A 25,773-nucleotide genomic window follows, 5' to 3' on the forward strand; every position below is an offset into this window, starting at 1 on the left:
CTATTTATTTCATTCCTGAGTGATTTGTATTTCTGTATTCCTGAATTCCCCCGATCATTTTTGACTTCCTTTCTTCATCGAGAAGTTTTTCTTCTGTTAGCCATACTTTCTTCGCAGTCGCCTTTTTTGTACCTATGTTTTCCTTTCCAACTTCTCCTGTTTTTGGAGATGTTCAAATGGTTCAAATGGCTCTGAGCACTATGGGACTTAACATCTATGGTCATCAGTCCCCTAGAACTTAGAACTACTTAAACCTAACTAACCTAAGGACAGCACACAACACCCAGCCATCACGAGGCAGAGAAAATCCCTGACCCCGCCGGGAATCGAACCCGGGAACCCGGGCGTGGGAAGCGAGAACGCTACCGCAAGACCACGAGATTTTAGAGATGTTTATTCCTCTTCAACAGAATAGCATACTGAGCTATTCCTTGTCGCGATATCTATAACATCAGAGAACATGACACGTATCTCTTCATTCCTTAGTATTTCCGTATATCACTTCCTTGAGCATTGGTTCTTTCTGACTAGTCTCTTAAACTTCGGCCTGCTGTTCATCACCACTGAATTCTGATAAGTTAATATATCTTCTACTTGGTAAAACTTACAAGCTGTTGAAACTTCCTGGCAGATTAAAACTGTGTGCCCGACCGAGACTCGAACTCGGGACCTTTGCCTTTCTTTCAGGAGTGCTAGTTCTGCTAGGTTCGCAGGAGAGCTTCTGTAAAGTTTGGAAGGTAGGAGACGAGGTACTGGCAGAGGTAAAGCTGTGAGTGCCGGGCGTGAGTCGTGCTTCGGTAGCTCAGTTGGTAGAGCACTTGCCCGCGAAAGGCAAAGGTCCCGAGTTCGAGTCTCGGTCGGGCACACAGTTTTAATCTGCCAGGAAGTTTCATATCAGCGCACACTCCGCTGCAGAGTGAAAATCTCATTCTGGTTACAAGCTGTTATCTGATTTCGGAATCTCTGCCTGACCATGACGTAGTCTTCCGCAAACTGAAATCTCCCCCTATCTTTTCCAATTACACCTACTCCTCTTTTGATTCCTGAACAGAGTATTCTCTGTTGTAAGCTGAAATTTACTGCAGAACTTAATTAGTGTTTCACTTCTCTCAATCCTACTACCAAGCCCATATTCTCCCGTGATCCTTTCTTCTACTCCTTCCCCTACAACAGCATTCCAATCCCCCATAACTGCTAGATTTTCAACTCTCTTTACGTACTGAATTTTCCGTTCAATATCGTCACGTACTTCCTCCATGTCTTCACCTTCAGTTTGCGACATCAGCGTGTATACCTGAGCTATCGTTGTCGGTGTTGGTTTGCTGTCGATTCTGATGAGAAAAACTCTGTCACTGAAATGTTCACAGTAACTCGCTCTCTGCCTTACCTTCCTATTCATGACGAATCCTACTCCATTTCAACATTTTCTGCTTTTATTGATATTACCCTTCACTCATCTGAGCAGAAATCCTTCTCAAGTTTCCATTTCACTTCGTTAACGCCACTATATCTAGATTGAGCCATAGCATTTCCCTTGACAGATTTTCTACCTTCCCTACAATGTTCAAACTTCTGACATTGCAGGCCCCAACTCGTAGAATGTTATCCTTCCGTTGGGTATTCAATCTTTTTCTCATGGTCACCTCTCCCGGAGATCCGAATGGGGACTTTTCCGGAATCTTTTGCCAATGGAGAGATCATCGACACTTTTCCAGTTACAGGCCACATGTCTTGTGAATACACATTATGTGTCTTAAATGCAATTGATTCCATTGCCTTCTGCATCCTCATACCTTTGATCATTGCTGCTTCTTCCGCCTTTAGGGGTGGTTACCAGCCCCAAGGGCAAGAGACCGCCCTGGGTCTCCGTCGGGTCCTTCACCCTCTTTGACAAGGCCGTTGGTTGGATGTGGACTACCTCTATGTCGAGTATTTGGCAGCGATTGCTGATGATTTTTATTCAGAATTTAAGCGGTGGTATGGTTTGAAACCGCAACCGCGAACATTTTGTTTACTAACCAAGGATACTTTCCTTAGGCCATGTGAAAATGTGTGTGAGTTCCCTAATTAAAAAAAACAAATAGGTATACAAAAGAGAGAAATCTAAGCTGGAGAGTTAACACTGTCCTGAGGTAGTACTGTTCGTTACATTGGCGTGTCGAGTCAGCTCTGACATATGAAACATCTCATATGTTGTTTATTATCTGACCCTAGAGTGATTTTCAGAGACCTTTGGAATTTAGATATATAAACTGACGAAGTCCGTTAACTATGATTCATTATTGTGTTGCAACGTGGTAACACTAGTCTTCTAATGTTAGCTTTTGAGTGGTTATCGTATTGGATACAATATGTCGAGATAACTATGCACAATTGCCGTGTCTCGACCGCGGGTGTATCTTCCAGTCCGACCTCCGGTTATAGCTTTGACAAATACACAGCCTAACAAGAAAAGTGAAGCACCCATGTAACACGATCGGACGTCAGCATAATTTCGCACCCGTACCCACCATTAGCGGTACGTAACTGATGAGTTGCAATTCTAGCCGGCCGATGTGACCGAGCGGTTCTAGGCGCTTCAGTCTGGAACAGTGCGACCGCTACGGTCGCAGGTTCGAATCCTGCCACGGGCATGGATGTGTGTGATGTCCTTAGTTTAGTTAGGTTTAAGTAGTTCTAAGTTCTAGGGGACTGATGATCTCAGGAGTTAAGTCCCGTAGTGCTCAGAGCCATTTGAACCATTTTGAAGTTGCAGTTCTCTGTGACAGGCAAAACGGCCACCAGAGCACACTAGCGTTGTTCATATTTAGCGTTGTTACCAAGCATGGTAGGGTATATAACGGGCGTGAATAGCGTGAGGTGTTGAGTGATCATTGTGAAGATGCCGCGCATTTCACAGTGTTGCCAGTCGGAGTTTGATAGGGGTCTCATTGTAGGTTTATATTTCGCGAACTGCTCGAATCGTGCCAATATCCAGGTTTGTCGCGCCTTCGTATGCGACGGTACCTAGTCGTGGTACTGCAGTCCCATCCAGTACCACATGAGAGCAGGCATACGCGTCATCGAGTTTCCGTCCGACCACGTCTGACCGCCACAAGGGAGGAATGTCATAATGCGTACCAACCACACTTTAATCCTTTCACGTCCGCGCCTGCCACCCAAGAACAAGTAATGGACTCTTTGCCGGTCTCCCAGCCGGAGACTGGCAGCAGCCGAACTAGGAAAATACCGTCTCATCTGTTAACACCATAAAAGAAAAAACTGTGCATTTAGTGGTGCAGAGGTTGGAAAGCATGCCTTGTTGACGAATGGCATCGCATTGTGTTCAGCGATGAATCGCGGTTCTGTACTACCTTGGGCGACCATCGTCGGCGAATATGGAGGCGACCTGGCGTAAGGTCCCATTCTTAACGTGGTTTCTAGAGGCACAGCGCTGTTATACTAGGCGTCATGGTGTCCTTTAGCCATCGTGCATGACTTAAGTTTACAGCTAGTTTTTTGATTTTATCCATACTGGATGAGAGGTCGTGGTTATGAATGTCAATGTTAAAAAATATATCGGCTCAACCACTTGTTGACACTAAGATTGACGCGTTTCGGAAGTCAAGCTTCCATCATCAGAATAATAAAAAGTAAAAGAACCTGTTAAAACTCGCTAAAATGGAACATGCACTAGGCACAATAAAATTGATAATAAAATTAAAACATCGTGGCTACTTCCCTTGTTGCAGCCGTGTCTTCCAAGGGAAGTAGCCACGATGTTTTAATTTTATTATCAGTTTTATTGTGCCTAGTGCATGTTCCATTTTATCGAGTTTTAACAGGTTCTTTTACTTTTTATTATTCTGATGATGGAAGCTTGACTTCCGAAACGCGTCAATCTTAGTGTTTTACACTATGAACAAGTGGTTGAGCCGATATATTTTTTAACATTTACAGCTAGTAGTGACTGAGACGCTACAAAAGTACGTCACGGACACCCTGCTTCATGAGCTACATCTCATGCGGCTGTGTCATGGTACTATTTTTTAACCAAGACAATAATGTTCCAGACATGGCATGTGTTTCTATGAATGTCTGCGAGATGCTGAGGTACTCCTGTGAGTAGAAAGACGGCTAGATCGATCCTCGATAGAACGTGTTTGAGACCAGTTCGGACGCCGAGTCTGTCCCAGTGTTGCGTATCCTGGATATCAAGGACCAAATACTACGATTCACTCAGACGCCACTCACCTGTTTCGTTGCTGGGCGTGCCGAAGAACATGTGTCCCAGCTCCGTGAGGCTCTCGGTGAGGAAGCTGGCGATCTCTGAGGAGGCGCCACCCGCCGCCTCGCCAGAGGCCTCGCCCGATTCCTCTGCTCCCGGAGGGTCAGGCTCTCCAGCGTCCACTGGCTGCACCGCCTCCTCCTCGTCGGCCAGACCCGACAGCTCCAGCGGGACAGCACTGGCTGCCACCACCAGCAGCAGACAGACGGCGAAGCAGCGCCACAGCATCTGCAGGCCGATAAAAGCAGTGCCTTACTCCAGTCTGCATGCAGGCACCTCGTCGAGCGATCGTGTTGAGCAATTATCAATTACGAGAACTCTGACAATCAATGAAATCAATGTTCTCCACATATCATATTCTGACAGAGCAGTGCCAAGCAATGACACCAATTGGTCTATTGTGAGAGTTAGAGCAATTTACAACTAAATTAATTTCTAAATATCGAGTTGAGAGGTGGCCAACCCCCAACTCATTCTTCTAAGAAGCGACTGGACGAATTAACACGTTCATAGCAAGTGAACATAACAATTTCATTTCGAATTTACATTTGGGATATGCCAGTGATTACAATGCCAGCACACATTTTCTGTGTTCTTATATTGTGGTTGGTTTTCCTGCAGGCTATAATAATGATGTGCAGAGACAGACATGAAGCCGTAACGGGACAGCGACTGCCGGAGGGAGATTGCTGCCCACACCAAGGGTCGTCCCTTAGGACATAGGAGGCGGTGTCCTTTCAAGCCAGACAGTAAACTCAAGGCCAGGGAAGAGCGAACGAATGTCGTTTTGTGGCCCCTGAGTCGCAGATGGCCATGCAGCCGCCAGGCAGTCGCTGGGCCACGCACCATCACTTAGGTGTCAGGAAACCGTTTCTGAAAGTATTTGTATGGAGTGTAGCCATATATGGAAGTGAAACATGGACAATAAATAGTTTGGACAGGAAGAGAATAGAAGCTTTCGAAATGTGGTGCTACAGAAGAATGCTGAAGATTTGATGGGTAGATCACATAACTAATGAGGAGGTATTGAATAGAATTGGGGAGAAGAGAAATTTGTTGCACAACTTGACTAGAAGAAGGGATCGGTTGGTAGAACATGTTCTGAGGGATCAAGGGATCACCAATTTAGTATTGGAGGGCAGCGTGGAGGATAAAACTCGTAGAGGGAGATGAATACACTAAACAGATTCAGAAGGATGTAGGTTGCAGTAGGTACTGGGAGATGAAAAAGCTTTCACAGGATAGAGTAGCATGGAGAGCTGCATCAAACCAGTCTCTGGACTGAAGACCACAACAACAACAACTTGAGGGCCATTCTATGCACCCACACGTCAACGAGATGAACTTTCCCAATGATGGAGGGATTTCAGACGGCAAGTCCCACTCTTTAGGTGGAGAGGGGTTGTAACACAGTTCATTGGGAAAATGTTTTTACAGAGCCGTTGGAGGGAGGATGGAAAGCATTACCAAAATACCAGGTGGTTATAATTAAACTTTCCCTAGTTAACACGATATAACACGGAAAATAATTACTATACGAGTACCAATCTTGGTAGCATTAATGTCCAGAGTATGGGGTGCATGGTTTCCATGTGTCATAGCGCCGCCATCCAGTTCCAACTATGGCCACCAGGTGCCGTGGTCAGTCGCCGTGATTCATAGTCTCTCCCACACGACCATTTACAGTGCACTTGTTGACATGTCAACATGAGCTTGGAAAAAAGGAGCAGGGCATTATTGGTGAAGCTCTATTATCAAAACAACAGTAATGCTGCAGCTGCACTTCGAGAATATTACAGCTGAAAGGATTACGGAAGGGTCCTCTTTCGCCATTTGCTGTGCGGAGCATGATGAAGAAGTTCGAATCAACTGGAGAACTGGGCGTCGCTCCGCGAAGAGTCCAACGACCGGTTGCAACACAGGAAATCGCTGTTGCTATGGCAGATAACGCTGCACACAATTTTCGATCGTCAGGCATTGTCCGTGTTGTGTCTGGTCCGTTGAACATCCCGTGGTCCACGGAACACACAACGACGTGTTGACTTCGCTCTTCACGTTCTCGCAAGGATTGAAGCTGGCCCTGTACCAACTTATGGACAAACGAAGCTCATTTTTCTCTGACGGGGAAGGTGAACACGCAGAACTGGCGAATATGGGGGATCTTCACCTCCAGTCACGGTGCATGAAGTTCCTCTGTACGGTGTACGTGTCACCTTATGGTGTGGTTTCACGGATACGTTCTTAACTGGCTCATTCTGTTTTGAACAGGTTAGCACTCGAGGACCAAAGGCCAGCGTTACTGCGATATGTTTCGCCAGCATGTCGTATCCGCCCTACAAGAGAGAGACGCATTGAACTCAACAGTTTTCGTGCAAGATGGTGCCCCACCGCACATCGCTTGTGAAGTTGACACGCTTCTCCGAAAGACATTTTGAAACGATCGAATTATCGGTCGATCGTTTCTAAATGATTGGCCGGGACAATCACCTAATCTCACTCGCTGTGATTTCTGGTTGTGGGGCTACTTGAACGTTTACCAGGGGAACATTCACACATGTGCTGATCCGAAGCGCAGCATATGAAGAGAGGTAGCCTACGGACATGTTTCGTTCTTCTACGCAGAATGAAACCCAGCGCTCAGAATCTTCTGGACACTAATGGGTGCCATGCTGAGCCCCTTTTCAAGCAGTAAAGGTACCGATATGTAATGGTATGATGTACCGTAGCAGCACGTTAACGGTCTTTCAGATGAATCGATTCTGCATTGTTTCTCTTTCCAGTGTCCTTGACATTAATGCTACCAAGTTTGGTACCCGTGCGGTTATTAGTTTCCGTGTTATAACGTGTTAAATTGGGAAAGTTTAATTATAACTACCCTGTATACTAAGGGGCAAGGTTGGCAGTAAATTTAGTGACCAATCGAAAAATGTTTGGGTGTAAAACACACCTGCCAAGCTGGAGTGGAATTGCCTTTTTTTGGGCACTCAGCTGGGGGTGATGGAAAAGGGCACTCAAACTGTGGGGACAGAGAAACACAGGAGACTGAACTAGTGAGAAAGGATGACGGACTCAACCTAGGGAGACACTTCGGATTCTGTAGACGAGACCTAAATCCAGACTCTGAGGAGAGACGGAGGGCCCCTTCCTGTGACGCTATTACAGGGCAACGGTGGTCACCTCTGACTACAGTAAGAACACATTACAGCAACAGCATTACAGGGCGGGAACAGCGTGTTAACTTGTTAACTTTATGGAAGTAACGAATCTTCGATAGGTCGCTCTGCCCCAATAATGTGCTTGCCTTCACTTGCTGTCACCCTCTCGCCTTGCAACCACCTTGTTATTTAACCTCGCGGTAGGATAACGATGCCAAGAAATTGGCGTAACCAGATTACTACCCTTATCAACCTCCGAACTTTTCCAACAGTTAGCTACAGTCGTTATTTCACCATCTATGCACTACTTGATTCAGAGCTGTTTATGATGAATGTTTGATTCTTTCAGTATTTAACAAGCCAATTTGGAGTAAATCATAAATGTACTTTACTCCTTGATTTTCCTTTTGTAGTTAATGAAACCCAAACTCATAGGCAGAATTATTAGAAAAAAAGTTGAGACCTACTCAGGACATAGTGTTCAGGTCCCCTCGATTTATTGTGTTCTGTAAATTCCGTTGCATAACCCAATTAATTAGCACTGGTCCCTGGGCAGCAGTCTTGTGCCATGTTTGTGTCAGACTGTGAAAGCAAAACCAGACACGCTCGTGGGTTCTCACATTTTTGCCATCTTGCTTCTAGCGGCACGATAAAACTATTCTCCCAGTCAACTGCCTTACTGCCTCTCTCACTCTAAAAAGTGGGGCACAGGACCTATATCACAGGCCGGCTACGAATGAAGGATGGTGTCCTCCTGGCAATTTGTTTTTACCATCGTGCAGAAACAAAGAGGAATAAAAGTTCTACTCTTTTTACCACAGCTCGACGGGCTACCAGTCTTGCGATAATAAGACAAACTCAGCGGTGTTTCTGACTGTGCTTCTCTAAAATCGCTCATACTGCAGGGAAATTTCTTCTGGCTACCTGTCAGTGCAAATAGAGCCCAGAAATTAGACTGAAGGGAATCAGGGAGGATTGTGTTTTAACATCGCGGTGGTATCTCCGTGTATTATTACCAGATGTATCCACAAACTGCGAGTATATATTGACATCTGTTGTGAGTTTTACTAATTTTGTGCGCAACTAGGACTCTAATCCAGATTTCCCACTTACCGAAAGCAGTCGCCTTAGCCATTTTGCCCGCATCTCGTGGTAGTGCGGTAGCGTTCTCGCTTCCCACGCCCGGGTTCCCGGGTTCGATTCCCGGCGGGGTCAGGGATTTTCTCTGCCTCGTGATGGCTGGGTGTTGTGTGCTGTCCTTAGGTTAGTTAGGTTTAAGTAGTTCTAAGTTCTAGGGGACTGATGACCATAGCTGTTAAGTCCCATAGTGCTCAGAGCCATTTGAACCTTAGCCATTTTGGCTGCCTGAGTATACCTCCCGGACCGACCCAGACTACTGTTTGTCATTTTGTCCATATCCCTATATCCCTTGTATTTGCACTTTGTGATTCCTACACAGAGAGAGACAAATTTCATTTATTGTCACCGTATTACCCTCTCGTGGCATATATACCAATGATTTACACAATCTCTGTGTTTATAGAGTGTCTGTATACTACATTAAACATATACTTATATCTCCTTCAGTCATACTTGCAAGCATGTCTGAAGGATACCACAGTGTAAAATACAGACACTGTAAAAAGACTTTTTGTAACTCATTGGTCCGTGTTTTGCCCCCAGCGTTGGTGGTCCGTGGCCTAGCGCCTGCCTCGCGTCCATTACTCAAGGGGACAAAGCACTGTTCTTTCGTTCTTCCCTGGCCTTTAGTTCGTTATCCAGCTCGAAAGGACACTCCCTTCTACGCCTCAAGGGGAACGCCAGGTGCAGCCAGCAATCGCCCTACAGCACCCGCTCTCCCCTTTCGGCTTCTTGCCTCTGTCTAGACATCGTTGTTACACTGGGGCGGCAAAGGTAACGGATACCTCCTTACGTCGTGTCGGACTAACTTTTGCCCAGCGTAGTGCAGCAAAGCGACGTGGCATGGTCTCAGCAAGTAGGTGAAAACCACTGCAGAAATATTGAGCCATGCTGTCTCTATCGCCGTCTGTAATTGCGAAAGTGGTGCAACTGCAGGATTTTGTGCTCGAACTGAGCTCTCGATTACGTCCCATAAATGTTCGATGGGATTTATGTCGGGCGATTTGTGTGACCAAATCATCGAATTATCCACAATGTTCTTCAAACCAACCCCGAACAATTTCGGCCCAAGGACGTGGTGCATTGTTTCCATAAACATTCCATCGTTGTTTGGGAACATGAAGTCCATGAGTTGCTGAAAATTCTCTTAGAAGTAGCCGAACATAATCAACCTAGGTAATGATCGGATCATTTGGAACAGATGTCCAAGTTCATTCCATGTAAGCACAACCCACACCCCTATGGAGCCACCACCAGCTTGCACAGTCCCTTGTCGACAACTTGCGTCCATGGCTTCGTAGGATCAGCGCCACACTCGAACCCTACGATCAGCTCTCACCATCTGAAACCAGGCCATCGTTTTCCAGTCCAACCGATATATTCACGAGCCCAGAAGAGGCGCTGCAGGTGATGTTAGTAAAGGCACTCGTGTCTGTGGTCTGCTGCCATAGCCCCTTTAACACCAAATTTCGCAGCACTGCCCAAACGGATTTATTCGTCGTACATCCTGCCGTTATTTCAAGCAGTGTTTTTGGTCTGTCACGAATGACAACTCCAAGCACATGCCGCTGCTCTCCTTTCTATAAATGGAGGCGGTCGACCACTGTGTTGTCCGTGGTGAGAGATAATGCCTGAAATTTGATAGTCTCGGCACACTCTTGACACTATGGATCTCGGAATATTGAATTCCCTAACGATTTCAGAAATGGAATGTCCCATGCGTCTAGCTCCAACTACCATTTCTCGTTCAAAGTATGTTGATTCCCGTCTTGCAGCCATAATCGCGTCCGAAACCTTTTCACATGAATCACCAGAGTACAAACGACAACTCCGCCAATACACTGCCCTTTTATATCTCGTGTAAGTGGTACTACCATCATCTGAGTATGTGTTATCGCTATCACGTGACTTCTGTAACCGTACTGTATAACATGAGGGAAATAAAATCGCCGGCCGATGTGGCCGAGCGGTTCTAGACGCTTGTCTGGAACTGCGCGACCGCTATGGTCGCAGGTTCGAATCCTGCCTCGGGCATGGATGTGTGTGTTGTCCTTAGGTTAGTTAGGTTTAAGTAGTTCTAGGGGACTGATGACCTCAGATGTTAAATCCCATAGTGCTCAGAGCCATTTGAACCATTTGGAAATCCAATCAGAATATGAAAGTAGATTGACTTAGTACTGCTATTGCGGTCATTGTCAAATCCTTCGCTTAAATTCGAACTGCAGTTGTCCACTTCATTTGTTATGAACATGCAAATTCATCCGATCACCTCTTACACGGATCATATGTGAGTAATCAGAATGGTTAGCCGCCTCTAAGAGTAAACAGTAAACGCCTCAAGAGCTGATGTTCATGTTCTCTGCGACATACTCCATCGTTTTCCAGTCCAACCGATATATTCACGAGCCCAGAAGAGGCGCTGCAGGCGATGTTAGTAAAGGCACTCGCGTCTGTGGTCTGCTGCCATAGCCCATCAACACCAAATTTCGCATCACTGCCCAAACGGATTTATTCGTCGTACATCCCACGTTGATTCCTGCGGTTATTTCAAGTTAGTGGCATATAGCATTGTGTGCCATGAATTATGTCCAGGCAAACATTTTCGATGTTGTTAGGAAAGTTCTCGCCACAACATTAATCGTTGTCTTGAGACACGTAATAGACAGAGTTACATGAATGTCAAAATGGCAGTGATGTGCTATCTCATTCACCAAAACTAAAGTAATAGGGTCAGTAGAGTAAGAGAAGAATGGATTGTAGAATATATCATCAACATTTGTTCTATTTTAGTACTGATTGGAGCAAACGGCATATTAATCCGATATTCGGCTCGGTAGATACCCAAATTTTATTTGAGTGTGTGCAACGGAATTTTCTGGGGTGTGCGACACCTGCTTCTGTCCATTGTAGCGCTGAGGGACGTCGAGCGCCCAGAAAAAATGTAAGTCACCCTTGACGGGGCCCCCGGGGCCAAGCACTAGCAGGGTCTGGAGTCTTGGCGTACAGATACTATCGGAAAAATCTAAATGTAACACGCCGTTTGTGTGGCTAGATACCCTTCGGCAACAGGCGGTTGGACTAATCTCAAGTCCTGAAGGATAGAAGAAGCAAAATCAGTCCATTCACAAAAACATGCTACTGCTACGGTCGCATGTTCGAATCCTGCCTGGGACACGGATGTGTGTGATGTCCTTAGGTTAGTTAGGTTTAAGTAGTTCTAAGTTCTATGGGACTGATGACCTCAAACGTTAAGTCCCATAGTGCTCAGAGCCATTTGAACCACTTATATTTATAAATGTTTGTTGTTAATCAGAATTAGCGGCTACCATAGACACTTCGAGAGCTCTGTTGCAGGGCAACCGTATCTTTGCATTTGACTTGTGATTGATGCACACCAAACTAATCGGAGGACGTAGGTGTGTTTTTACCGCGTTTCCTGCCATTTATTTGATGATGTACGACCCTCTTCCTGAATTGTGTTTGGTCAATGCAAACAGCAGCTGGGCCTAACCAGTTGGGTGCAATGTAAGAAGGACTGCAGACCAGGTGAGGGCAGTCCCGTTTTAATCGGTAAAGGACGCGCTGACAGAGCACGAGCACACAGACAAGGAGATAGGTCTCTGTTATTACTCCGCTTATGGCTCAAGACCGCTCGTGCTAACATACTTAGCAGACTTTTGGGACTATTCCTCCTATCTTGTCTAAATCGATGAACAAAATTTTCATGGGTACGGAGGTACCATGTATCAAATGGGCTGTGGCCTCCGCTTACTGTAGTAGGAAGATGGTTCTCGATTGTACGGCTGCTCACTCGCCGCTGTTGCCCAATACTGAATTGGCGAGCAGTTTGTTGTTCTGTGGCTTCCCAAAGTCGGCGTACTTGTACGTACACTGTAATCCCTAAGTATTGAGTTGAATTCATATTAGCCTTTACATTTCTATGATTTATCGTGTAATCGAAATTTAAAGGATTCCTTTTAGTGCTCATGTGGATGTCTTCACACTCTTCATTATGTAAAGTCAACTTCGACTTTTCGCACCATGCAGACATCTTGTACAAATCATTTTGTAAAACTCGTTTTGATCATCTTGTGGCTTTACAGAACTGTAAGTGAGAGGATCTTCTGCAAAAAATCTCAGTTCATGTTGCCTTATAAATCGTTTATATAGATCAGGAACAGCAGAGGGCCTATAGCACTTCCTTTGGAAACGCCGTACATTATATCTGTTTTATTCAATGATTTTCCGTCAGTTGCTGTGAACTGTGACCTTTATGACAGGAAATCACGAATGCAGTCACACAACCGACACGATACTCCGAAGGCACGCAATTTGATTAAAAGTCGCTTGTGAGGAGCGGTTTCCTGGTGGAAATCAGAAAATGCCATAATTTAATTTAAACAAAAGTAATTTGCTAGTTCAGCAACTGTATACACAGCTATTATTGTAAAAACCTTTTACGTACCACTGTCGGATCAAACGAGCAAATTACTTTTATTTATGGTTCTTCAGTTTCTCCCGGCGTATTTGTTGCTCGAACAGTTCACAGGTATACTGCCGGTTCATAGTGTCCAACGGGCACAATATTTCGGCGATCAGACATGTCGCCATCGTCAGGTGCGCTGACGAACTGAGCTCCTGAGGGCGGGCGGCCGATTTAGATCCCCTCCCCCCGCGGGCCGCTCTCTTCTCCGTCCGCGCCCGCGCGCCGGCGGTCGCCAAGACGTGGGCGCCGGAATCCGTCGTAGCGTCGATGTGCTTGCTACGTCCGCCCTGTTCGCCAGTTCGTACTTCTTGCTGAGAGTCTTCTTAATAACATTCAGTGCCGGGTCCCAAGCCTTGCTGAGATTATAGCCGCAATCTCGGTTGATAAGATCTTCCCTGGTGCGAATTTCGATAGCCTCCCTTATAACGCTGTCCCAATATTTAGAGGTCTGAGCCAGGATCTCGGTGCGCTCATAATCCATCTCGTTTCTCGGACAGACAGTGCTCTGCTACCGCCGACTTATTTGGATATTTCAGTCGAGTGTGCCTTTCATGTTCTCGGCAACGATCTTCGATGGTGCGTACTGTTGTCCGACATAAGTCTTCCCACACTCACAGGGAATTTGGTATACGCCAGCCTTCCTCAAACCGAGGTCATCTTTCACACTTCCCACTAATGCCCGTGTTTTACTGGGCGGGCAAAAGACGGTTTGCTCCACCCGCGAAAGGCAAAGGTCCCGAGTTCGAGTCTCGGTCCGGCACACGGTTTTAATCTGCCAGGAAGTTTCATATCAGCGCACGCTCCGCTGCAGAGTGAAAATATCATTCTAGAAACATCCTCCAGGCTGTGGCTAAGCCATGTCTCCGCTATATCCTTTCTTTCAGGAGTGCTAGTTCTGCAAGGTTCGCAGGAGAGCTTCTGTTAAGTTTGGAAGGTAGGAGACGAGGTACTGGCAGAAGTAAAGCTACGAGGATGGGGCGTGAGTCGTGCTTGGGTAGTTATGTTGGTAGAGCTCTTGCCCGCGAAAGGCAAAGGTCCCGAGTTCGAGTCTCGGTCCGGCACACGGTTTTAATCTGCCACGAAGTTTCATATCAGCGCACACTCCGCTGCAGAGTGAAAATCTCATTCTGGAAACATCCCCTGTCCTGTCTGGTACGGATTCCACACACTTGAGCAATACTATGGGATTAGTGTACGAGTATTTTGCGTGCAGTCCCCATCGTAAACTGATTCAGTTTCCTTATTCTACCAGTGAACTGCAGCTCACCATCTGATTTAAATACTACTGAGCATATATGATCGTTCCATTTTACGTCCTTACAAATTGTTACACACAGGTATTTGTATGAGTTGACCGATTCTTACTGCAAACTTTGTGAAGTGCACAATTTTGCATTTTTGGGCGTTTAAAGCAAGTTGCCAATTTTTGTATCAATTTGAACTCTTGTCGAGATCCTTTTAGACCGTAATTCGTTACAGGTAACTGGATCATCTGCGAAAAGTCTGAGTTTACTGTTGACTGCAAGGTCATTAACATTCAACATGAACAGCAAGGGTCAGAACACACTTTCCTGGGGCACTCTTGAAGTTACTTCCATATCTGACGATGACTCTCCATCCAAGATAACTTACTGTGTCCTCCCCAGAAAAAGAAATTTCACTGCAGTCATAAATTCTGCTTGATAGCCCATATGATCCCATATAATCGTACTTTTGATAATAAATATAGATGTGGTACTGAGTCAAATTCCTTTCAGACACTGTGAAATACTGTATCTCCCTGAAAATTTCTATCCGTAACTCTCAGTATATCACCTGAGAAAAGTGTGAGGTAGGTTCCACATGAGCGATGTTTTCGGAATCCTTGCTGGTTGACACGGAGGGCGTCATTCTTTGTTTGTATGTGTGTGTGGGGGGGGGGGGGGGGGGTGTAAGGAGCTGTGGTTTACTAGGGGGGACGGGGATGCGGAAGGGGGCTGGGATGAAGACGAAACGGGGTGGGACTTTGTATTTCTCAAGCAGCTGTGCAGATGCTTGTCAAAGGCTACGTGATGTCAAGGCGGAAATGGACCTACAATCTGATAGAAGTATTTGATGTATAAATAAAGCCTCCTACAAGACGGAAGAGAGATCAAGCATTTATAGATGATTTTCAAACATGAATATTTGCGTTAATTAACAGTGATACAAGTTTGGCGAAGAAGTCAGTGTAATATACTAGCACAAGAGGAAAAAACCGGAAAAGCGCCAGTAGGACTCGACCTCAGAGGACTCAGTACAAAACATAATTATATATATAGACAGATCAGCTATGGGTTTTCATGAGTGAATTTGCTAATATCAAAACATGTTACATAAACAGCGTTATCTTTTTCCTTTGATTGCATCCACTTAGAAGCTTAAATTTTTTACACCGCCAAGGAACTCAGTATTTGACATAAATTTCAACATGATACCTCTGCCCGTTCCTGAGAAAAAGGGTTCTTAACTGACGGACAGACAGACGGTTCCGCTTATGTCGATTTAGATAAGGAATCCTAAAAAATAAATGAGTATTTGAGAAAATTCAGTGTGATGGAGAAAGAAGTGTCTAAATCAGTAACTCCAGGCCCTCTGCGTAAAAAGTATTCATATGCAGCTTTACAGAAGAACACAGGTAAATGAGAAATTTAGTCCGTACCTCCACGTTGTTCAGCTGGAAGTCGTTGCTAGAACTAAGCGCTCGAATATCAACGCTCGAGGTATATATACTCTGGCGTCCACCCGGTGGGCAGCTTGCAATGTTCTGCTGCCGCTAAAAGAGGTCAACCGCGATAAGTATTTAAGTATTACTCCTGGAAATGGTAAGTGGAGACAATGAGGTGCCAGAACAAGCCACTTGCCTAGCTGCCCAAACCTACGGCGCGCCCTGGCGATAATCAATCACTACTCGGAAGCAGCCCTGTCATAAGTCAGAGGAGGTATCGCGCCGCTGCCGCGGGACCCACTGTTTACAACGAAACACGAGTGTCCTGGCTGTGCACTAACCCAGCCTGCTTATCACCGGAACTCTTATCATTTATGACATTTCAATCGCACACTAAACGACCAGCATTTCTTTGTATTTTAGGCTAGAAACATTTTGTGTTTCACGGGGTCCTTCCGGGTAGGGCTGAAAGCGGTAGTTAATTATAGTGATCCAGGACGTGAAAGGAAACAGAGAAAATAACTGTTTCTGCGAATGATTTTTGGTAACGTACAAATCAGCAACCTCACGTTATACAGTCCTCAGCAACTACCGCTTTGCTTACGGGGCTACATAATAACTTGATAGGGCAAAGAGGTCTCAACGCCAGGTCTTTTTCCATTATTCCTGTTTAAACCCCACCACATAAACTGCGTTCCTTGCTACGCTCTAGAACCAAATTTAGTTCATCAAAATTATCCAGATTACCAGTAGCCAGTTTTTTGACGTTCAGCTTCGAATAACCCGAGTGTCTTAGCGCTATGAGGCTAATTTGTTGTCGAGAATAGTGGGATACAATGTCCAATTCCACTTTACTCCTTCTAGTTCAGATGTTCCACCATAAGCAGTGCAACTGAATGTCGATGAAGTCTCTTCTATTGTGTTTAATGTCTCGTCGATATTACTATAAATGGAATATTTTTTACTCGATTGGAAGAAGGTGTAGAGGGAACTGACCATGGTGATGTTAAAACACTCATCACAACTTTAAGGAAAAAATGGGAAGCCTAATTTTTGGTATCCGGATTGTAATTTGAGCCCCCATCTTTCTATGTACATGTCCAGAATCTTAGCCACTGTTGAACCTCACTCTGCACGGCTTCAGTAAGTCTCAAAACGCAACTTCATCTTTCCCATGAATTTGTCTGTACTTTGTGCTTAATTAATTCCTTGTCTAAGATCAGAAAAATCCGAACAAACCATAGTAAAACACAGTTGCTAAATGTGGTTCTCCGAAATTCCTTCACCAAAGAAGACGATGTAAATATTTTAGAATTCGAATCAAGAACTACTGCCAATATGAGTTAGACATGCTATCGTCAGGGGATGTCAAATTTCAGCATTTTCAGATTTCCACCAGGAAACCGCTCCTCACAAGCGACTTTTAATCAAATTGCGTGCCTTCGGAGTATCGTGTCGGTTGTGTGACTGGATTCGTGATTTCCTGTCACAAAGGTCACAGTTCACAGCAGCTGACGGAAAATCATCGAATAAAACATATAATATACGGCGTTTCCCAAGGAAGTGCTATAGGCCCTCTGCTGTTCCTGATCTATATAAACGACTTAGAAGGCAACATGAACGGAGATTTTTTGCAGAAGATCCTCTCACTTACCGTTCTGTAAAGCCACAAGATGATCAAAACGAGTTTTACAAAATGATTTGTACAAGATGTCTGCATGGTGCGAAAAGTCGAAGTTGACTTTAAATAATGAAGAGTGTGAAGACATCCACATGAGCACTAAAAGGAATCCTTTAAATTTCGATTACACGATAAATCATACAAATGTAAAGGCTAATATGAATTCAACTCAATACTTAGGGGTTACAGTTGCGAATAACTCAAATTTGAACGATCACGTGTATAATGTGGGAAAAGCGAACCAAAGACTGCGATTTATTGGCACAACACTTACGAGAATGCAATATGTCTATTAAAGATACTCCTTACACTGCACTTGTTCGTCTCTTCTGGAGTATTGCTACACGGCGTGGGATCCGCGTCAGTTACGATTGACTGAGGACATCGAAAAAGTTCAAAGAAGGGCAGCTCGTTTTGTATTATCCTGAAACAAGGGAGAGAGTGCCATGGATGTGATATGTGGATTGGGGTGTCAATCACTAAAACAAAGGCATTTTTCGTTGTGACAGGATCTTCTCACGAAATTTCGGTCACCGCTTCCTTCCGCATACATATTGAGAAATGATCTGATTAATAAAATAAGAGAAATCAGAGCTCGCACTAAAATATTTAAGTTTTCGTTTTTCCCACCTATTGTTCGAGAGTGTAATGGTACAGAAACAACTTGAAGGCGGTTCGATGAATACTCACCCAGGAATTTAATTGTGTATACGGAAACAAAACCACCCATTGCTGTCCAAAGAAATTTCTGACTTGAGTTGCAAAGCCAGCCTCTAGATGTGAAGTCGATTAAGTCTTGGTATGACAAGTCCCTGGGCACTGGGAGTCTAAACAGGCAGGTTCTGGTTCATCTGATGAAATGGCACAGGAGATCCAAGAGATCTTCCAAAGGAGCCCATCAAAGTCAGTTTGCTGAGCACTACGAGAGTAAACATCCCTCGTTCAACAGTTCACAAGATGCTTCATATAAGACTTAGCTTGCATACTTGCAATGATCAAACTGTGCAAATATTGAAGTGAAACGGTTTGCAACTTCGCCACGAATTTGGTATTAAGATGTTAGACCCCAGCTGTCTAAGGAATGTCGTTTTCCCTGACAAAGTGGCCTTCTATACTTGTGAAAAGGTTAATAGGCATATCAGTCACATTGGGGTTCGTAAAACCCACACATTTCTCTGGAACATGTCAGAGGCAGCGAAGAGGTGAATGTGTAATGTGCGCTGATGAACGGCAGCATAGTTGAAGCATTTTTCTTCAGCATTCAAACAGTAACAAGGGCAATTTGCTGTCCCTCAGCTTCTTCCCATCAGCCAAAAGTCATCTTCCAGAAGAACGGTGTACCACCGCGCTGGTATTTACCTATTTGTGACTTCCTGGTTCGAACATTTCCGCAGCGATGTATAGGACGTTGTGGACCAAAAAATTGGCCACCGTGATGTTCGGACACAACACCTCTTCCTGTGCGGTTATGTTAAAGACATTGTGTCTGCCTCGCCTGTACTTGGCCTTGGCGATCTCCACAGTAGTGGAAGCAAATGGTTCAAATGGCTCTGAGCACTATGGGACTTAACTTCTGAGGTCATCAGTCCCCTAGAACTTAGAACTACTTAAACCTAACTAACCTAAGGACATCACACACATCCATGTCCGAGGCAGGATTCGAACCTACGACCGTAGCAGTCGCGCAGTTCCAAACTGTAGCGCCTAGAACCGCTCGGCCACCCCGGACGGCGAAGCAACTGTTTCCAACGTCCCAGATGTGCTTATGCGCACGGCGATTGAGATGATCATCTAGATGTTTTATGTTACATGAAAGGAGACCATGTAGAAGTGTGTCTATTTTATGTACAACCTCTTGAGCTAATTTGCACGTGAGGCAAACCGCAAGTGACCACCTGTCAGAAGCCCGAATAATCACCTTTTGCAGTGCGAGACGTGCAGGAAGATAGTGAGGTTCTCAAAGGTACCGACAGGTATGTGGAGCCATGCCGACTCAAGTGCCGTGGCCAGCTGTGCTGTGTTTCTCGTTTGAGCATCCATGGCACAAAAAGCTGAATCGAGTTTGTCCTGGGGACAGAAAATGCAATGGTGTTCTTCGAACTATACATGTGCACTGCAAGCGGTGTGACACATTGCATTGTCCTGATGATACATGCCATCGTGCCGAGGAGAAACAAACTGCATGTGGGAGTAGATGTGATCCTCAATGATAGAAGCATACAAGGTGCAACAATAAAGTAATGAGACTGATTTTCTTTGCAAGATGTGGCAACCCTGCAGGCTTGCTTAGGCATAATATATTTGACCTTGGTCTATAAGCTGCTTCTAGTCCAAGCGGCACATCGATGCAACTGCTCAGTCCTGAGTTATGCTGTAATAACTTAACACGTGTTTGTGTCTCTCATCACGGAAATGGAACCGCATAATGTTGGGCAATGGTATGCCATTTCTTTTCGCTTTAAATTGGGTGAAAACGCGACGACAACTTCCGGTAAGCTTCTGAAGGCTTTTGGAGAGGAAGTTATGTCAAGAGCTCAAGCTTTTCATTGGCGTAAAATGTTTAGTGAAGGCAGAACGACTGTTGAAAATGAAGACCGCAGTGGACGACCATCAACCTCGCGGACGGATGTCGCCTTGGCCAGGGTGCATGAACTCATACGATCTGATCGAAGATTATCCATGAAAATGATCCAGAAGAACTGAATATAAATCGAAAAACGGTTTGTCTAATAATAACTGAAGATCTTGGTATGATAAAGATTGGATTCTACATCACGATAATGGGCCATCCCTTACTGCTCTGTCAGTACAGCAATTTTTAGCCTCAAAACAAATTTCAGTACTACCACAGCCACCTTATTCACCGGACATCGCTCTGTGCGACTTTTTTCTATTTCCAAGAGTCAAAACGGCGGTCAACAACACAAGATGTACAAAAAGCTGTGATGAGGGTCTTGGAGGATATTACAGAAGGTGAGTTCCAGAAATGTTACCATAAATGGCAGAAGCACCGGTAAAAGTGTGTGCAATCAGAAGTGAACTACTTTGAAGGAGACAACACTAAACTTGACTAAAACAGTAAGCAACATTTTTTTTTCACAACAGTCTCATTACTTTATCGTCCCACCTCGTATATCACGGCGGCAGAGGGCGCTCGTGGCACAGAACAGCTGGAGGTGTGGCTCAGTGTGTACGTAACATTGGGTCCTCCAGATTCTGCACACTCGCTATCGGCATCTAATGGAAACTTTGCAGTCCATTACCAACCTAAAAACGCCCAAGGGGTGATATCGATATGTGACACCACACTTCCGTCTTCTCCTCATAATCTTTAAATGTAAAACCAAGAAACATCTTGCAGTGGTTAGGACAATGGACTCGCATTTGGAGACACTGAAGTTCAGATCCCTTTATGGCTATCCAGATTTAGGTTTCTCGCGATTTCTTGAATCACTTGAGGGAAATTCTGAGATGGTCCCTTTCAAAGGGAATGGTCGATTTTCATCCCCATCCTTCCTTCATTCGCGTTTGTGCTCCGTCTCTAATGACCCTGTCGTCGACGGGACATTAAACCCTAATCGTCCTTTCTTTCTATAAATGTAACAGCGTTAGCAGAAAATTGTCGCACCTGTCTATCAAAATTTTCCTGTTTGCACAGTGAGATGATAAAGCGCAATGCTTCCAGCAGCAACTGGTAGAACAATCAGGTCAGTTCCCACCATAGCTGCATCCACTGTTGAGCAGTATTAACCTTACCAAAGACTTCACAGGTTTCTTGTCGCAGTGTGAGCGTTCCGAAAAAGGTAGATTAGATTTAGATTAGATTAGTTTTTCGTTCCATAGATCCGTGCTGAGGAGATCCTCGTGGATGTGGAACACGTCAATTTTTTTAAGCTGAAATAACAATACTAATGGTACGAATATATACATCATTTGTTTGTATTAAAAAATTCGTCAATGGAGTAGAAGGAGTTGGCCACTAGTAAGCCTTTCAGGCTCCTTTAAAGCTGATCTTTATTTGTAATTAAATTTTTTATGTTTGCTGTCAAATTATTGAAGATGAGTGTTCCTGAGTAGTGGACCCCTTTTTGAACTAAAATAAGTGCTTTTAAGTCATTGTGCAGATCATTTTTGTTCCTGGTATTGTATGTATGAACTGAGCTGTTTGTTGGAAAAAGAGATATATTATTTAGGACAAATTTCATTAAGGAGTAAATATACTGAGAGGCTATAGTTAGTATACCCAGTTCTTTGAAGAGGTTTCTACAGGACGTCCGTAAATTTACTCCACAAATAATACGTGTTATACTCTTTTGGACTCTGAAAACTTTTTTTGACTTAAAGAGTTACCCCAAAATATTATACCACATGACATTATCGAATGAAAGTAGGCAAAGTATGCAAACTTTTTCATTTTTATGTCACCTGTGTCTGCTAACACACGAATTGCAAATACAGATTTGTTAAGGCGTTTCTGCAGTTCTGTGGTGTGCACCTACCAACTGAATTTATTATCAAGTTGTAATCCCAGGAATTTAAGACTGTCAACGTCTTCTGTCTGCTCTTCATCATACTTTATGCATATTCTGCGTGGAAACCTCTTACAGGTTCTGAATTGCATATAGTGAGTCTTTTCGAAGTTTAATGTCAGTGAGTTGGCTTTAAACGATTTATCAATATTCATGAAAATATCATTAGCAGATCTTTCTAGAACTACACTCGACATGCTATTTATTGCAATACTTGTGTCATCTGCAAACAAAACGAACTCCGCTTATGGCAGTGTAACTGATGAGAGATGATCAATGTACACAAGAAAAAGCAATGGCCCTAAGTAGATCCTTGTGGGACACCACATGTTATTTCTTCCCATTCTGATGATGACTGATGACTTAATTCACTAGTCCCTTGCACTGACACCCTTTGTTTCCTGTTAGCGAGGTAGGAATTGAACCATTTTGCAGCACTGCCCGTGACACCATAGAATTCTAATTTATTTAAAAGGATGTTGTGGTTCACACAATCAAATGCCTTTGACAAATCACAGAAAATACCTGCTGCTTGTAATTTATTACTTAATGAATTAAGTACATTTTCACTGTAGGTGTATTTTTTTTTAGCCTTCTCGATATCAGAACCCTTCATAAATCCAAACTGTGTTCTTGATAATATGTTATTTGTGGGCAGATGGTTGAGAAGCTGCCTGTACATTACTTTTTCTAAAATTTTTGAGAATGCTGGCAAAAGTGAAATCGGTGTGTAGTTTGATGGTATCTCTTTATCCTCTTTCTCGAATAGAGGCTTAACATCTGCATATTTTAGCCAGTCACGAAATGTCCCAGTTATAATTGGCTTGTTACACAAGTAACTTAGAATTGTACTAAACTCACAAGAACATGTCTTAATTAACTTTGTTGATATTTCATCGTAACCACTAGAATGCTTTGTTTTTAAAGATTTTATTGAGGAAGTTATTCCTTTCAGTGATGTGAGTGACATATTCATGTACCTGAAGCTATTTTTAAAGGCTAGTTTCAGATATTCAAGGTCATTATTTACTGATCCTGACAATCCCATTCTGTCAGTAACGGATATAAAGTACTTGTTAAATAGATTTGCCACACTATGCCCATCGGTTACTAATGTGTCATCTACCCTTAATGCTATTTGCTCCTGTTCCTTTGTGGTTCTACCAGTCTCCTCTTTCACTATATCCCATATTGTTTTTATTTTGTTCCCTGACATTGCTATCTTCTTCTCTTAGTGCATTTGTTTAGGTGTCCGAATTACTTTTTTTAATATTTTACAGTATTCCTTGTATTTAGGTAAATCATCAGCACTGGAGCTATTCTTGGTCGACAGATACATTTTCCTTTTTGTCTTACAGAAAATCTTTATTCCTTGTGTAATCCATGGTTTTATTATAGATTTCTGTTTAATTTGAGTAACTTTTAGAGGAAAACAGTTTTCAAACATGGTACTGACATTGTTCATGAATGTGTTATATTTTTCATTCGTGTCATGAGCACTATAAACATCTTTCCAGTTCATATCTTTGAGCAGTTTTCTAAAACACTCTATTTTTGGTTGATCGACTACTCTCCTGTACTCAGATTTAGCAGTCTTGATAATCTGCTTAGAATTTACATCTAACACAAGGAGCTGCATGTCATGATCTGACAGTCCATTAATTACAGGTTTTATGAAATGATTTTGTTCCTTTGATTTGTCTATAAAAATGTTATCAATGGCTGTCCTTGAGGATTTAGTTATCGTAGTTGGAAAGTTTACAGTGTGAGTTAGATTGAAAGACAACATTACTAACTGCAGTAAATGTTTACTGGAAGATTGCATTAGAAAATTTTTATTAAAGTCACCAGCAACGAAAATTTCTTTGTTTCTTCCTGTTAAATAACTCAAAAGAACTTCTAGGTGATTAAGAATAGATTATAATTACCTGCAGGTGCTCGGTAAATATTTACTATTGTATAGGATCAGTTATTGAACTCTACCTCTGTTGCACATGCTTTTAGATGCTGCTCTAAGCAGAATTTATTAATGTCAATGTTCTTGAATTTATGGCAGTTTTTAATAAATGGGGCAACTCCTCCTCCATCCATATCTACTCTGCAGAAGTAGGAAGTTAGCTTAAATCCTGAAATGTCTAACATATCTATACCAGTGGCCACTTGATGTTCAGAGAGGCAGGTTATGTCAATTTGGTTAGATGAATTCATTTCATCAATACAAATGAGTAGTTCATCAACTTTATTTCTGAGTCCCGGAATGTTCTAAAGATAACTGATGCTGCATACTAATGGGATTATAACTGCTTTGGCGAAGATGAACTGGCAGTTTCTGATTACTTTCTGTTAAACATTGTTTAAATGGAGTCTGTATGCTAAAATCTGACTCCTGTCCATCTGTTTTCTCAAACTGAGCGTGTCTGCCAATCTCTCTTAAAACTCGTTTGCTTTCCCTCTTCCCCATCCTAAAAAAGGTATCCCTCTCTCTTTGCATCTTCTTGGGAAGATACAGTACTCGCAGGCGATGCTGGAAGAGATATACAATATAAGTGGAAATGGGATTATGACTTGCCCCATGGCGTACGGGACTACAAGTCCCACCGCCACACCTTCACGTGCCAGTGACTCATGTAGCACTATCACTGTCAGAGGGTGGTACGGGACTACAAGTCCCACCGCCACACCTCCAAAGTGAATTGCAGTGACGGAGTCACTGCCCTGTGGAAATTTACCGCCTCACCAACACAGTTAGACCGCAATAGACCGGTGACGCTGTATTGTAACATATCACCCCGGACTACAAAAATAATGACTTGCCCCAATGAAGCCTGGAGGCAGCACTGTGCCGTGTTGTGTGGCGGCGAGAGAGCGAAAGAACTAGCCGACGACTCGGTGAAAACGAAGAATATGAGTCAGTATTACTTCCGTCGTGGGGAAGGAAAACAAATGTGCGAAAAAGGCGTCTTAGTGTAACTGAAAACGATTTATCGATGAGAAAATGTTATACATGTGTAGTGATACTAAAGCAAAATATTTAATTCCTGTTGCTTCACGCTGAGGTAATTCAAAGCACTCGCAGGTGCTCAAAACGGCTTCTCCAAAGGGAGATCGTGCACAAACTGAGTCCCATGGCACAGCTAACAGAAAAAAAAGAATACAATTTACTAATGTACACCACGTTTATTGATCACAGAAAAGTATTCGAGAGGGTAAACAGAGTAAAGCTATTTTAAGTGTTTGTGAACACGTATCTCATAACATCTGGTAAGACCAATAGAAAGTATGTACAAGAAAACGATAATGAGAATTCTGGATGACACCACACGAACTGAGACAACCCATGGCCTTAGAGAGGCCTTTGTCATCCGCACCATTTCACTTTACTGACTGGCAGAAAAAAAAGTATTTCAAAATTAAAGACACCACTCTAAATAAAACGCTCCTTCTACATCTACATCTACATCCATACTCGGCACGCCACCTGACGATGTGTGGCGGAGGGTACTTTAAGTACCTCTATCGGTTCTCCCTTCTATTCCAGTCTCGTATTGTTCATGGAAAGAAAGATTGTCGGTATGCCTCTGTGTGGGCTCTAATCTCTCTGACTTTATCTTCCTGGTCTCTTCGCGAGATATACGTAGGAGGGAGCAATATACTGCTTGACTCCTCGGTGAAGGTATGTTCTCGCAACTTCAACAAAAGCCCGTACCGAGCTACTGAGCGTCTCTCCTGCAAAGTCTTCCACTGGAGTTTATCTATCATCTACGTAACGCTTTCGCGATTACTAAATGATGCTCTTCGTTGGATCTTCTTTATCTCATCTATCAACCCT

The sequence above is a fragment of the Schistocerca serialis genome, unplaced genomic scaffold (genome assembly GCF_023864345.2).
Source record: "Schistocerca serialis cubense isolate TAMUIC-IGC-003099 unplaced genomic scaffold, iqSchSeri2.2 HiC_scaffold_1261, whole genome shotgun sequence".
NCBI classification, from domain to species: Eukaryota; Metazoa; Arthropoda; class Insecta; order Orthoptera; family Acrididae; genus Schistocerca; species Schistocerca serialis.